The sequence below is a fragment of the Salarias fasciatus genome, chromosome 23 (genome assembly GCF_902148845.1).
Source record: "Salarias fasciatus chromosome 23, fSalaFa1.1, whole genome shotgun sequence".
NCBI classification, from domain to species: Eukaryota; Metazoa; Chordata; class Actinopteri; order Blenniiformes; family Blenniidae; genus Salarias; species Salarias fasciatus.
This window is the reverse complement of record NC_043766.1, coordinates 8,121,346-8,127,931: the sequence shown is the minus strand read 5'-3', so window position 1 is coordinate 8,127,931 and position 6,586 is coordinate 8,121,346.

Here is a 6,586-nt window from a genome sequence, read left to right as displayed (position 1 = left end):
AGATGCCATGCAGGCCCCCAGTGTCGTGTGTTTCTGTGGCCAAAGCGTATAGCGTTTAATGCTTGAGGGAAAGGCTTTTGAACCAGACAGTCCATCTCAACTGAGTGTCTGTGTGTAAACGTGTGCGTCTAAGCTGGCCACATGGCAGATGGAGGTAAAGGCTTTTAGTATGACCGACTCCCACTGGCCCACCTGGACCTAATGAGAGCATTTGGAATACACACAAACATGAACACACATAACAATAATAATAATAATGATAATAATAATTTCCTTTTGGGTAGAGATGACAATGGAGGAAGGTGGATGATGCTGTATGACAGACTGACAATATTTTTTTACAACTAATGTGCACGTCGTTTTTTGAATTTGTTGTCACTTTCACTCTGTACCCTTGTTGCCATTCACAATAAATCGATTCTTCATAAAACTCAGAAGTATTCCACAAAATAAACAGGTGTTTTGGAATACACTTCTAAAAAACTCCAAATGAGTTTTAAAGAGACGAGGTTAACAGCTTTGAAAAGCTCCTTTCGTCTCAGTGAATTATGCTAAGTGTTCACAAAACATTGGTCTAAATATAGGGCTAGAATGCGCCGCAGATTAGCTTGCACAGTGATGGGTCTATAAGACGGCAGCGGAGAGCTGTCTTCCCTTTTTGACTGGCACAGCTTTGAACCCCACAACTGAAATTCATTCCACAGTGGGTATATATCCGAAAGTGTGTTTGTGTGTGTGTGTGTGTGTGTGTGTGTGTGTGTGTGTGTGTGTGTGTGTGTGTGTGTGTGTGTGTGTGTGTGTGTGTGTGTGTGTGTGTCTTTATTAACCTGACAGTGTATCTTTGTAAAAGAACCAAGGGTGATTTTTTTTTTTTTTTTTTTTTTTTTTTTTTTCATCTCTAGAGCAATTCTCATGTGTTTGAATGTTTGGCTGGAAAACCTGTCGTGTACGACACACGGGGGACTGCGGTACAATGAAAATGATGCTACACGGGTATGTATCTTGAAGTGAGAACACCTCCCTCTTGGCCGTTTGAAGGCATTAATGAGAGAGCGACATTTTGGCTCTTTGGGCTAACTATATCGTACAAGCTTTCAAACCCTGAAAACATTCCGTTGCTTCACTTGCTCAAGTCCCTGTTTCAGCAAAGACATCCATACTCTAATGCTGGATTCGAGCCTTTGATGTGTAATCACACATGCACACGTCTACCACTCGCATACTCACATAGGCACAATACATTTGCTGAGATAAAGTGACTGCAGTGTGTGACCCATTTTGCAGAGGCAGGGTTTTGCTTTCATAACGATAGTGTGAGTGAGCGCATGAGTGTATGAATGCATAACCAGTATCTTACACCGGGATGATGGTGCGCGACAGCCTTTTAAATCTTGCAAAAGAAGTGCTGGGCTGGTTTCTGGTAAAAATGCTACTGTCACACGTCCAGTCATAATGCCGTTAGCCATACTCCCCTGAGGCGACAAGACATCAGTACTGAAAGTCACAAGTGGCAAGAAAAAAATGAAACATTCACTTCTGTCTGAAAATGCAAAAATGTGTACACATAGGTCGTGTTGTGCATTTTCCTTGGTTTTATTTAAGTATGCAACAAACCTCGAAACCCTCGAACATGCTCTTTAAGCACTTAATAATCATTGTTCCACGGTGTTGGAGGAGCAAGACAGAGATAATGTTTTGTGTAGAGATAACATGCTGCCTTATTCCTGTCGCCTCCTGTTAATGCAAGAGACAAATGGAACGGGAGCATCGCCTTGGAGCCATCCAAATGAGGGTGTCTGCTGTGGAGTGAAGTCAAGTGAAGTGAAGGAGGAGGTGGTGGAGAAAGAAGAGGGAGGGGGCAAGTGCCACAAAAATCAGGGAGCGGCTGCTCGACCCTCGCGGCGCATCACGGCAGCAGTCAAGTGAATGTGAAAACAAGAGAAAGCTTTGCGGAATATCGATTTAATGCTGCAGCCTGAGCAGGGGAAGATGCGTACTCCCGATTACATGCGCTCTATTTCCCACCCATACAGAACCTTAAGTTCATCTGTCTCCACACTCTAGAGAACCACATGGAGGCAGAGAGAGCATGCTCTTTTATGTGTCGTTGGCCTTTGTGAAGTCCAACTGAGTTGAAAGTATGTATAGGAATATAAAGGAAGGTAAAGCTACATAAATATGCAAAACATATCATTCCATGACTGTACCTATACATGTAAGAGAGAACATCATGGGATCTTCTAGGTGCCACCACAGTCGCTGCAGCTTGTACCTCTTCTTTTAAATGAGCTTCATGTCTCTTTAATAATAAATAATCTTCAAAATTTATATGGATCAAAAATTTATGTTAAAAATTGCTTCTGGTATTTTCAAACTAGTTAAAGCACAACAAACTCATTAAAAATATATTTCCTTGTTGTTTTTTTAAACACAAGTGGGGAGGGTGTCCTTTAACTGCATGTGTTGTTCAAATTTCAATGTTTACATGAAAAAAATGCATGATATTTGATCAATAACTTTAATTTATCTAGATTCTGTCTCTGCTTCATTCATGCTGCTGTTGGACTGTATCCTACCCAGCAATGAATGACAGGGAGCATCTTAGACAGGTCACCAGTCCATTAATTCAATGCATTAAATTCAATTCATTTTTTTTTTTTTTTAATATAGCGGTAAAGACAATATAGTCATCCCAAGGCGTCTTTACAGATTAAAATGAAACTATTCCACATGAGCATGCAGACACCATGGTGAAAAAGAAATCTCCTTTTACAATAAGAATATAATAAGATGGACAATCATAACCTCACTATAACACCAGGCATGATTTTTCTTAGTTGTGTCAGAAAGAAGGAACATTTACTTCAGCAATTTCACAGAAAAAGGGAAGACAGTTTTTACTGAATGACTGAGAATAGTTTGTATAAGCTGGAGATAATTAACATATTTCAGATATTCAGTACATTACCATAACCTTAGCTGTCTTATTGCATCGATACAACTGTTACACAAATGCTATATATGTCTCAACAGCATTACAAATACAAATAGTAAACATTTCTTTATGCTTTAGTTTTGTCTTTCATCACAGAAATAGTGGTGATTTTTGCTTCGGAACAAAAGTTTTCCTACAAAGATGTACAGTATTTCTGTATTTCTACATCACCACTCAAGTAAGCCTTTAGTTTAAACTGATCCTTCTGTCAGAACTACATTAAATCACACATCACACTCTACCAGCCATAAATAATACAATGATTAGCACTCTTGACTCAGAGTTGAGAAAGTTTGGGTTCAAAAATCTTCTGAGGACTTTCTTTGTGTCTCCACTGTGTGTGTGTGTGCGTGTGTGTGTGTGTGTGTGTGTGTGTGTGTGAGAGAGAGAGAGAGAGAGAGAGAGAGAGAGAGAGAGAGAGAGTTTCTCCAGGTCTAAACACATGCATGTGAGGTTAATTGCTGACCCTAAATTTCCCAGAGGTGTGAATGTGAGTGTGTATGTTTGTCCTGTGATGAACTGGTGACCCAGGGTGTGCCGTGCCCTTGCTCAGAGTAAGTTGGGACAGGATTAAGCAGTATAGAAGATCGAAACATACGGACAACATGTATGAATGTTTACTTTTCATAAGTAATATTATTAGAGTTATATGTGACACAGAAGTAATGCCATTTCAACTTGTACACTGACTCTATTTATGGAAAAGGGTTTCTTTTTTCTGTTTGACAAGAATTATCTGACCACTGTAATAAAGAGTGACTGATGAATAACCATTTCCTCTCTTTATTCAAAACCCCAATTAAGAGTTCAGTCATTTCATTAAAGAAAAAAAAATATATTTATACATATCAGCATTTTATTTGGTCTCACTAACATGAAAGGACTCCCAACCGTTGACAGCCTCTCAAAAGTTGACTTGTGAGCATATTTTCTTTCATTCCATTTTCACATAAGGAGGAAACAGCATGTGCATTTCTCATACTGTCAATGACAAAAGGGGGCTAAGAAAAAAAAAAGCCCTGAAAAATGTGAGGAACAATTTGTTACTTATGCCCCCCTCCCCAATCTACCCTCTCCACCCCTCCCGCTAAAAAAATTATGAACACTGACTGAGCTGCACTCACATTCTTGCGCAGAGCCAAGTGAGGAGGCGCCTTCGTTCCCGTCCTGGGCCAATGGCGCACAGAGTAGCCTTATCATACTGATCCCCGGCTGGCCAATGGCGCGGCGCGGCCCGGCTCACATGACGCCTTTCTGTGCGCTCCCTGTCCTCTCAGCGCTCAATCCCGGCGAGTGTAGACATCACTGAAGACCCGAGACCGGCGGAATCGGACGTCCACTGTCCTTCGCGCAAATGACCAGGTGCTATCTTCTGCAAAACTTTGTCATCGCGCAGCGAGGCTGGCCGTCCGCGAGCGCGAGCAGACTTTATCTTCCCACAAACGGAGAGACACGGGGACCGAGCCACTGACGCCCAGAAGTTATTGGAATGAATTGTAAGTAAGCGATTCTATATTTTCCCCCCTTCTTTTCTTCGATTTTTGTCACACCCTTTCCAAAAAAAAAAAAATAAAAAAAATAGAAATCATGATTTGGTAGTTAACTCCATTTTTAAAATGACAAGCGCAATTTATTTACTTTTGGGCCGCGTGCTCCACATTTTGTATCAATTTAAAGGACAGCCAAACATTACAGACCTCCTGATCATGCATTAAATAGTAACATAACCGACTTCACTTCATGGGGGAGTTGTCTCACGGTGTGTGTGTGTGTGTGTGTGTGCGTGTGTGTGAATATGTCTCGTTAGTGAGTGTGTGTCCCTGTGATTTTTTCTGTCATTGTGAGTGTGCGTCTGCCTGCGCGCAGCCCCCATAGCATGAAATATAGGTAAAAAGCACAGAGTAAACCCGCTGACCTTAGGCAGGCAGACAGACTGTGCAACCAGTCCACACGGCTCAATGAGGACAATTAAAGCAAGAGGGCAGGGGGAGAAATAAATGGAGTACTTCAACCGTATTTAAAACAGGGCTGGACTTCACTTCAGCCCACCATGTAGGATCAAGGTGGATACTTACTCACCTTATTTGCCATCTCTTATGCAGGACTTGGCTGAATTGAGATTAAACATTACCAGTCAGTATAGAAAATTTGTTATTCAGTGAATTGAATCTCACCCACATAAGGTCATGTCACTCACTGAACCCTTTTATTGATTGGAAATTAGAGGGTTGCCTGGGTCAGGGGACTGAGGTGCAGGGTGCAAAATTTATGTACATTTGGGAGTCAAGGCAAAAAATTGGTGCCCTCTGATTTTCCGTGCTCTCTGCACAATCAGAGGAAAAGAGTCGGGGACCAGGGCCATTTGATGTTTTGAAAGGCTTCAGATGGCTTTAATTAGGACCTATAAAGTCTGTCTGCCCTCTTCTCTGAGGCAGTGCTCTGGTGGAGCAAGAAGGGAGGGGAACTGGCAAAAAAAAAAAAAAAATTAAAAAGGGAGGCAGAAAAGCAAACTGACACAGAAAGTCACTTCAGCAAACGATCATCTTATCAAATTTTTATAGCCGTCTACTTTTCTACTCATTGCTCCCTCCTTTACCTTCCACCCTCCCTCCCTTGATGGTGGTGGTATGCAGGCAGCCCTCTTATTCCCTCTTTGTCTGCCTGCTGTGTTATCTACACTCAGCCCCCCTCATCTTTCCACCAACCTCAATCTAACTATTGCCTAGAGTCTGCCCGACCCCAGACACCTGAAGGCTAGACATGATGATCAAGAGAAGTTCCAGTCTGTCTGAAGCACAGCCAGTTTTTTTAGGTTTTCTCCGTCGTCTCCTCCTCCTCCTCCTCCTCCTCCTCTCCTTTTTCTTCCTGTCCTCCTGCTGGCCTGGCTTGCCCTGTGTGTGCATGTGCTTCTTTCCTTAGCTCCGCATTTACAATGAAGACACTCTATGTTGTTTGTGAGTTTTTGTCTTTGTGTGTGTGAGTCTGCACTGCTGTCACTGTGTAGTCTGTATGGATCTTAGATCAAGTGTGGTTGACTCACAAAGCTGCAGTACACGCTCGTCACTCGTGAGAAAACATCAAAGACTTTTTTTTGCCGTCTTTGGTGTGTACACGAGAGGGTGAATTTCCCGCTTAATTTCTCTAGTGACTGCAATGCTTATGGTTTTTCCTGTTATTTTTCAAAGAAACTGTGCTGTCTGTGAGTTTGTTTTTAGTTTATTTGACTTTTATTCTCTATAATTGGCGATACCTCAACCCTGGTTTTTCCTCCGTCAGTACCTCACAAAGTGCTGGTGCTTAATTGAAATTTCCTCAGATGTAGGAATATACATTGTTTATTGCGGCTTTGTTGAAACAAGTTACCGTCTATGAAATTATTGTGTTCAATTGTTAGTAAACCTGAGTTAAATCCTCAGAGATTTTAAACGGAACCACAACGTGCAATCATTGCTCGACAGTTCGATTTTTAATGTGCTGAAGGCATCGGATGAGACAGTCGCTGTGTTCATATTGTGCTTTGATAGTTGTCTTTGTATTAAGACATACATTACAATGTAATTTTCAGGGAAACTATTGAAACTATAAAACAGT